This window comes from Choristoneura fumiferana, chromosome 12 (assembly GCF_025370935.1).
Source record: "Choristoneura fumiferana chromosome 12, NRCan_CFum_1, whole genome shotgun sequence".
NCBI classification, from domain to species: domain Eukaryota; kingdom Metazoa; phylum Arthropoda; class Insecta; order Lepidoptera; family Tortricidae; genus Choristoneura; species Choristoneura fumiferana.
The window spans coordinates 14,674,033-14,684,060 of record NC_133483.1 but is presented as its reverse complement, the minus strand read 5'-3'; the positions used below and the strand labels follow the sequence as shown (position 1 = coordinate 14,684,060).

Genomic DNA, 10,028 nt, shown 5'->3' with positions numbered 1-10,028 from the left:
TGTAGTCTTAGGCATAAAGTCATAGGTATCGTCATCCTCCGACGATTCGCTTTCATGTACTGGCGAATTCTTTTCTGATACGAAACTTTCCCTCGGTTCATCAGAGACCATGCTGTCCGCAAAGGAAGAATCTAAATCCATTGCCACGTTATTCTGCTTCTGTCCCTTTAATGCTTTGATCTCTTCTTGCTGTTCCACTTGCGCTGCGCAAAACTTATTCATCAGCGCCATCTGTTGGCTAAGAATAGACGCCAATAGATGACCACTGCTGTCCTGAGATAGTGGAGTAGGAGTAGTAGGACGTGGCGTAGCCTGGATATTCGTCGACTTCGAATTAGGGGTTGCCGAACTCTGAGAGCCCCCTGCCTCTGGTGACTTTGGAGAATCTGTACGGAGTTCAGACGTCACACTTGACCTCTTTGTCAGTTTTGGGCGTACCGTTTTAACTGCATTCATAAAAGCATCATAATCTGGCTCGTGTATTTGTGCCATTATTGAATGTGGCGCATATAATAGGGCTCTTCCTAAGGGCCACTTCATTAAAGAGGCTCTAATGGCCCTATAACGCCTCTCCGAAAGAGAGGTGGCTCCCGGGTCGAAAGCCCGTGCTAAATCCGATGTCGGTACAGCAAACCTCATTTTTGAATCCACTTTGTCTGGTATATCTTGACCCCCAAACAGCTCATCCATGGTATAGTGTATCACTTTCCAGTCTCGCCAGTTCTGGGGGAAATTCTCGTCTAGCGACCTCAGAATACTCCGTAAAGCGCTCTCCTCTCGTTCCGGTACCGGCGAGTCCGCCAGGTACCCCATTGTGGTCGCAGTTGGCATGATCTGAAATGCATAATGATGTTTTGGAACGAGGCCCAAGTGTGACATTTTTTGGAACGCACCTCATGTACCATAGACTATATTCGAGGCGACAACGACCACGTGTGCGTGTGCATCTGTATCCCTTAGTAGTCTGTGGTCAAACCGCAGACGACAATCGAGACGACACCGTCGTACGACTCTACTCTGTTATATTTTTACGTCGTCGACAGCGGGATACGACGACATGTCGTCAGTAACATGTCATTATGTCGACCATTGAGGCGACCCTTGGTGCGACGTCGACACAATGGCCTTTGTCGTCTTATGGGTACGACAAAATGTCGTCAGTCATTGTCGTATGACAACTGTGCGTCAAAGTATTTTGAGGCGACATTTGGTGCGACGTCGACACGTGGTCTTTGTCGTCTTATGGACTCAACTCTACGAGTTGTAGTATAGGCAAAATCGCCTTAAGCTGGTCCGAAAGGAGCCGAGCATGATGGTTTTCCCGACCCGAAGTACAGCGCTTCGTACAGGTATTTGAGATTGAACCCAACCTACGCGGGCGCTATAGTGTACAACATCATGGAATTTGAGATTTAGTTCTACTCACGTTGTTCTATCATAAAGCCCAGAAGGGGTTGTATCTAGTTGCATTCGGGTCCTTCGGTAAACCAAAGATTATATTTGTAACACTGTAGATGTCTGCACGTAACGAATATCGAAAGCGTACTGGAAAACAAAATGGCTTCCACCGCGCGCTGCCCGAGCTTGAGAGAAAGAGACAGGTATAAAAAGAACAGTGTGTCTCGCTCTAACATTACCACAGATAAGGAAAAAACAACGAATATCGAAGGGGTAATCTCAATGTGGTTCAAGCGTAGGCTCGAACACCTAAATTTATATTTGATAAAATTTGAACATGGAGCTATTATTGCAAAGATTAGAAAAAACTTACCCTTAGACGAAAGTAGGTGGTACACCATGAACCATTTCCATTTCAGTGAACAGGCAAGGATATGAATATCGAATCCGCGCACCTATTCGATCGAACTGAGTATGGTCAAAATGTCTTTCACATACGCGTTTCAACAGTTGACTCTTGGTTACAGCCCGCAAATAAGGGCTAGTCGGTACTAGCAACGACATCAAAGATTACGTAAATAGTCGTTTTTGGGCATGCAAAATAGTTTGTTAGTGGCACTTGTTGAATTACAATCAACAACACACTTGAATTTTGCCATGTTGGAAATCACTGGAATATCACTCGCACGAACACTACCGCAAGTAGAGTATTGTGTTGTTAAACAGAGGAGGATGGCTAATCATGGAACTAGAACTCGACCAAAACGGGAGGAGAACGCAAGAGAATACCGTATGTAGTTATGTTTTAAACACAATGACGAGTAAGGACATGACAGCAAAGAAAATGGCGGCGGTCCACAGATTGAATAATATCATACAAATGGCAGCGCTACAACGTCGATGAATGAAACTAAACTGTCAGGCCCCTTGTAGTAGCCTTACAGGTGTTGCCGCGTTGCCGCCATAGAAATAAAGTAAGTTGGAGATTCTTTTAAAAACGACCGCTTACGCTTACCTTGCTGAAATGGCAATGTCAACGTCAAGTCAGTCAAATTCATTCATTCAAATGTCAACAGGATTTCGCGCTGTCATCGTTCATCCACCATTACGTCTCTATATTTCGGTTTTTAGATTTTTTTTAACGTACAACGGCAAAACCTACTAGACACTGGCAAAATTATCCTCCAATGGACAACAAATGTCAACAAAATTATTAATTATCTATTCTGTGTCAATGACAAAATGTAAATATCTGCTGTGTTGGTTGGTGACCGAATGACCGATCTTACTTACATACACGGGAAATAAAATTAGTATGATAGGTACTATGATTACTAATTTCTGAATTTATTTGAACGTCGTTAACAGTATACTACTTCGTTCCTAGAAAAATATTTCTACTTACCAACATGTTTAGTATCTACTGCTCAACTGCTATTTCTAGATTGCAAGTAATAAGATCATTAAGGTTACTTCATCGAAGAGAACACCGAAACTTTTCGCAAAACTCTTTAGTTTTAGGAATAGAAACTTCTTGCGACGATACTGGTTGTGCTGTAGTTAATGGTGCTGGTGATTTACTAGGAGAATCCTTATTTTCTCAAAATGTAAGACATCTGTGAGTACTGGCTGGCACTGCCCCGTCGTATGTGGTTTTCAAATGGTTAGCAACTAAGTTTGTTTATGCTGTCATAACAGAGATTGAGTAAATTCGATAAAGATTCCATTGATATTTTATTGTGCTATTTTATACAACAAATTCGATGCTCCACGTTAGAGAAATCTCACAAATATGGTAGCAGAGCGTGGTTAACTTACGAGTTAGTATAATGGCATCAACGTCGAGTTATCGCACCATAGAACCGTTGACCAAGTCAAATTATGATACTTGGTGCCTGCAAGCACAAGCGGTCCTGATTAAAAATGACTATTGGGATATCGTGAGTGGTGAGAAAATATTGCCACCTAATGCAGATGCGGCAGCGAAGACAGCGTTCAACAAGGAGGACTTAAAGGCAAGAGCTGAAATTTTACTTTTGTTATCGCCGTCCGAATTAAAACAAATTAAAGCCTGCACGACGTCTAAAGCAGTATGGGACAAATTAAAAGCTACTTACCAAAGCACCGGGCCTGCAAGGAAAGCCACCTTGTTGAAACAACTAGTTCTTAAGCGAATGACCGCCGATGAAGACATCCGTGATCACATAAATAATTTCATGGACGTGGTGGATAAACTCGCAGATATGGATATAAAAATACCTTCAGAATTGCTCAGCATTATGCTTCTATATAGCCTGCCAACAACTTTTGAAAACTTTAGGATAGCCATAGAGTCTCGTGACACGCTACCCTCTCCCGAAGACCTGAAAGTAAAAATTCTTGAAGAATATCAGGCTAGGAGTGGTAGTGAACCATCTGAAAACTCAGAAGCATATCACTTCAAGAAAAATAAACAGAAGTCGTACTGCAAGAGTTGCAAACGTAAAGGTCACACTACAGAGACGTGTTGGGGAAAGAAGAAGAACGCCAATGAGAAAGACAACATAAACAAAAACAAAAATTTTAATGTTTGTCTCAGCACTGCAAGTTCAGATACCAATGAAGAAACCTGGTGTCTAGATAGCGGCTGCTCATCACACATGTGTGGCGAAAAATCAAAGTTTTCCACAATGACCCCTGAAAACGGCACTTTGAAGTTGGCATCAAACAAGCATACAAGCATGATTCAAGGAAAAGGAAGAGTCACTGTCAGTACCGAAAAAGAAAATTACAACCTCATTGATACCCTGTACATTCCCGATGTGTCAGTGAACCTATTGTCCGTCGGAAAAATAACAGACAAAGGAAATAAGGTCGTTTTTGAGAAAGATAAAGCCTACGTCATAGAAAAAGGTGGTGAGGTGGCACTGACAGCACAAAGAAAAGATGGGCTCTATTACATTGAATTCAAAACAAAAGAGACTGCACATTTCACACCAAAAATGGGTAATGGTATCATGGAATGGCATCGTAAACTTGGCCACATAAATGAAAAAGATTTGAAGACGATGGCTAAAGATGAGCTTATGTATGGCTTGAACTTTACTGACGAGAAGTTGGAAACATGCGAGACCTGCATTAAAGGCAAACTATCACGACTACCATTCTCAAGATATATGGACTTATACACAACAGACAAGTTGGAAATAATCCACAGCGACGTATGTGGACCTTTTGAGTGTGAGACAATAGCAGGATCAAGATATTACGTCACATTTATAGACGATTTCACTCGTTACTGTCACGTCTATTTTATGAAAAAGAAGAGTGACGTATTCAAAATGTTCAAAGATTACAAAAATGAAGTTGAGACGTTCCACAACAAAAAGATAAAATACCTGCAATCAGACAATGGTACAGAATACCGAAACAAGGAGTTCGACGATTATCTCAAATCGCACGGCATTCAAAGAAGATTGACCACCGTTTATACTCCTCAACAAAACGGAATAAGCGAGAGAAAAAACCGATCGTTACTTGATAAAACCAGATGTCTGTTGATTGAAGCTAATGCACCCAAAAAGCTCTGGGCGGAAGCGGTAGCTACTGCGAACTACTTAATAAATCGAAGTCCTTCCAAAGCCCTAGATGGCACTACACCGTTCCAGAAGTGGGTTGGGCGAACACCATGCGCACATCATCTATACGTATTTGGCAGAAAGACCTTTGTACTGAAAAAGAAGAAACGAGGAAAGCTTACCCAGAACACTAAAGAAGGTGTATTCATGGGATACTCGATGACCTCGAAGGCATACAGAGTCTACATACCTGAAGATAATGATGTGATAACTAGCAGGGACATAAAAGTCATAGATAAAATGTACTTCGCAGAAGGAAATCAGAACTACGAACATCTTGTGACTGAAAAGGGACAGAACTCAAATATATCTGAAAAAGAAAACAAAAGTAGAGGTAAAAATAAAGAAAACAATATACCACAAATTGAAATTGAAATTATAGAGACTAAAAATGAGAACACATTACAAAATCTAAATTATCAAGAAGATGACGCCTCATCTACAGACGAAATAGAATCTTACGATGACGCATCAGAAATTGTTGAGGCACCTGGAAATGGGAGACCACAAAGACAAAGGCACCAACCAGCGTGGACTAAAGATTTTGTTCTGGATGAAAATGAAGAAAGTCATTTATTCTCGGAAATGTGTAATTTATCTGAAGAAAATGAAGATGATGACTACTGGCATGATGCAATAAAAGCCGAAATAAGAGCACATGTCAAGAATGGAACCTGGAAAATAGAAAAGAAAAATAAAAACATGAAAGAAGTGGACTACAAGATGATCCTAGAAACAAAGTAGGACCGGATAACAATATTACAAGGAAGGCCAGACTCGTAGCACGGGGTTTTACTCAGCGACCAGGCGTTGACTACAATGAAACGTACGCTCCTGTGGCTAAACTAAGTTCGATCAGATCTGTTGTTGGAATAGCAATCGAAGAAGGGTTAAAATTGAACCAGATGGACGTGACAACAGCATATCTGAATGGAGAACTAGAAGAAAAAATAGTAATGAAATATCCGGAATATTTAGAAGAATACCTGACTGAAATCATGGTTGACGAAAGTAGAAAAGAAGATCTGACGTTATACAACAAAACAGTTGAAATGTTAAAAGACATAAAAAATAATTCCAAAGGGAAAGTCTGCCGTCTTATAAAAGCTCTATATGGACTTAAGCAGGCAGGGAGGCAGTGGTATAAGAAACTCGACACAGAATTAAAGAACATTGGTTTCAAAGCTTCAGAAGCTGACCCATGTGTATATCTACTAGAGAAAAGAGGAGTTAAAATAATCATAGTAATTTATGTCGATGACCTTTTAATTGCCTACTCATGTCCAAGAAAGCTCCAAGAAATAAAAGACCTGCTAAACACGAAATTTGAGCTGAAAGACTTATCGACACCTAAACGTTTGATTGGAATTGATGTAACCTACAAAAGAGACGAAATTAAACTAAACCAAGAGAAGTTCATAGAAGAAACTCTCAAAAAGTTTAAAATGGAAGACTGCAAATCTGTTTCTACGCCTATAGAGCCAGGTCTTATTCTAGATAAAGGTGAAAAAGATGATCGCCTAAACCTTCCATACAAGAACTTAATTGGCACTCTCATGTATATAGCAGTGGCAACTCGCCCTGATATAATGTTCGCTATTAGCTACCTCTCTCAATTTAATGATTGCTATGGAGAAGAGCATTTTAAGTGCGCAAAGAGAGTACTGCGTTACTTGAAAGGAACGAAGAGTGTCGGCCTAATTTTTAGAAAAACTGGTCAAGAACTGTATGGATTGGCAGATGCAGATTGGGGGGCATGTAAACTTGATAGAAAATCTTTTTCGGGCTATTGTTTTAAATTTGCTGGGACAGCTGTAAGTTGGATGTCTAAGAAGCAAAGAAGTGTCGCTCTATCTACAGCTGAGGCCGAATATGTGGCCTTAACTGAGGCTGCTAAAGAAGCAATCCATCTAAGAAATCTGTATAAAGATTTAGGAGCCAGCTACGAACGAATCGTCGTATTCAATGACAATCAAGCCGCCCTGAAACTGAGTCAAAACGCTATGGTGACTTCAAAGTCAAAGCATATTGACCTAAAAATGCATTTCATTCGGAACTGTATTCAAGAAGGAGTATTAGAGGTCAATTATCTTCGGACTGAAGATATGGAAGCTGATCTACTGACAAAAGCTTTGGCTGGTCCGCGCCTGTTGAAATTGCGGAACAGCTTGGGATTGTGCTGATGACCACGACAGTGCTGTGAAGAGGAGTGTGAGTACTGGCTGGCACTGCCCTGTCGTATGTGGTTTTCAAATGGTTAGCAACTAAGTTTGTTTATGCTGTCATAACAGAGATTGAGTAAATTCGATAAAGATTCCATTGATATTTTATTGTGCTATTTTATACAACAAATTCGATGCTCCACGTTAGAGAAATCTCACAACATCTAAGGTATGGTGGCATAAACCCTACATTGCTCACGATTACATCGCGAACAACATTGGGAAGGCTGTAGAGAAGCATTGGAAAAAGCTGCTATAAAAATTGTAATATAGACGCTATAGCCGTAACTGTGAAACTGGTTTACACAATGCCTGGAAGTAGGAGTGGATATGCAAAAAGCACCTATTCAAGATTACATAATAAAACAATAATACCAATACATCATATGGAGGCACATGCTCTAGTCGCTAGATGTATTACACATACCTTTCCCCTTCCTAGCTTTGTTAGTATCTGGGGGCAACAGCCTTTTAGCTGCTGTTAGAGATGTTGATGACTTCCTGTTACTTGGGACACCTTAGACAATGCTCCTGGGAAGTAATGGACAAGTAGCTCGTCGCATGAAGCTGAGAGATCTGCCTGAATACTCCCAAACAGCTGGGGGCAGGGCTATTGAATTAGCAGCAAAAATGCCAATAAACCCGACATGTTTGAGTTTCCATTACCTTTAGTTTAAACTCAGGGATTGTAGTTTCAGCTTCAGCGGTCTGAAGGATTATGTAGAAAGGAAATTGAAGAGAAAGAAATTGAACATAAAATAATAGGTGATGGCATTATTCCAGAAATTAATAACCTATGTGCAGGATTTTTACATGGTGTTGCAGAGCACATAGCACACAGAACAGAGAGAGCAGCTTTGTTCTGTGAATTAAGAAAATTATCACATCAGGCAAAGAACATAGTGGTATCAGGTGGTGTGGCTTGCAATGATATATATTTGAATCAATCAAGGTCATTGGTGACAAAAGGGGGATATAAAGTCTATCGGCCACCACCAAGAGTTTGTACAGATAATGGCATAATGATAGCCTGGAATGGATTAGAGAAACTGAAAGAAACAAGCCCAATGTAAATATATTAAATGATGTTCAAGTGGATGCCTATGCTAAACTAGGAAAGGACATTAGAAATGAAGTCAAAGATGCTAATTTACAAGTGAGAGTTACTAGGATAAAAAGAAAATGGCAGCTACTTAACATTATAGCAATTTGATGTCCATGCCATAGCTGTAGGGCTGTTTAGCAATTTTTGTCACCATCTATTTTTGTTCTGGACCATTACTGTAATACTTGTTCTGTAATATATTGTAGTAGTATATTTCCAGTCATAACTAAATGATGAATTGCCAGCACAGCGGGGTAAAGTTGTGATTTGTTGTTCAGAAACATCAAAATTAAAATGTTAATAGATAAATTTTATTGTAAAAAAAAATCGTTTTTTTTAAACTGGGCTTTTAATAAATTAAAACTATCACTTGCTGTTATATTGATTATTATCATCATGCATGTTTTCAGTGGTTCCATTGAATCTACTTGGCGCCGCTTGTTGTAAATCTGTATAAACAATTGCAATATATTAGTTTAAAAAAAATGGACACTGGTTCTTAGTTGAGCACACACTGGTATATTAATACATTCTGACACTCTTAAATCCAGGCGATGTTATATTAGTTGCCTAGTTCTAATTTCAAATTTTGTTTAATGATTGATCACAATCCAAAAACATTTTTTGGTTTTATTACAATAATAAAGCATTTATCAGCAAAACATCTTACAAAACATGGTTATCTGATTGGACAGGACAATTTATAGTAAAATTAGTGGTTACAAAAGAGTTCTAAACTATCTTAATATTAGTTGTCTAGTAATGCATTATTGCTCTATTTTTCAAAAACAACAGTTTCAAAATCTATCTAAAGCCTCTATAAATACTTTTACAGTTTCACATCCTAACTTACACCAGAACTGTTTTTAGTCCTTCTCATCTGAAAAAAACCAAATCGATTAAAAATGCTTACCTTTGAAAAGTACCTAGACTCATGTGGCCATTATTAAGAACTTTTGGAACATGTAAATTTGTAACCCACAATTTTTAGGCGTAGGTTTTGACCTTGTGAGACAATTACTCCAATAAACTGCATTTTTAATTGCATTTCGTTAAAAGTTTAAAGTAATCCTATGAAGTACTGCGAGTGAAGAGTAAACTTACGGGCAGGTTTGCCGTTGGCCCATGGGGTAATCCTGATGTGGGATTCATCTCTCCTTAACGCTTCAACGCGGTGTTCCGGCTTCAGGGCTTTACGGAGAACCTTCGCAGCAATGTTCGAGTAGTTTGATGTAGCTGAAATTTATATTGGTTATCTGTAAAACTCCGGAGAGATGAGAATTTGTTAACTGGCAGAACTAAACTTACTTAAGACCAGCTGCTCTCCAAGCACTCATTATGACAGTTTTATTATTTATTTTCAAGGAATTAGCAGACTCCACAAAAATGGGCCTTTAAAATTGAGTTCGGGTCAAATGCAACCAGTGATGTAACAGCTCGATAGACTAGATAGAGACAGACACTGACAATTATGTCAAATCAAATTAAAGGTTAGAATACAGATAACAAAAAAATAGTTATCAAAAATTCAATCTTTATCAACGTAATCATATTTTCAGCAGTTTTACTTTAACCTCGAACGGCTTGTGCATTGGGGTTACAAAGTAATACAAAATTTCCTAAATTAAGGATTTTATGTGGCCCATTACGGTAGTGAATGTTTTAAAAAATAATGAAGAGTTCGTA

At 39.2% G+C, this 10,028-nt stretch overlaps 1 long non-coding RNA gene across 1 annotated transcript; it reads right to left on the bottom strand.

Annotated features, from left to right (window-relative positions):
- Window positions 1–8,745: 8,745 nt before the first annotated feature.
- On the bottom strand, window positions 8,746–9,538 carry LOC141433804 (uncharacterized). The gene is made up of 3 exons (XR_012451957.1): window positions 9,447–9,538; window positions 9,196–9,222; window positions 8,746–8,791 (listed from the first exon to the last, which is right to left on the bottom strand). It is a non-coding gene; the product is annotated as an uncharacterized lncRNA (long non-coding RNA).
- Between the last annotated feature and the right edge of the window lie 490 nt (window positions 9,539–10,028).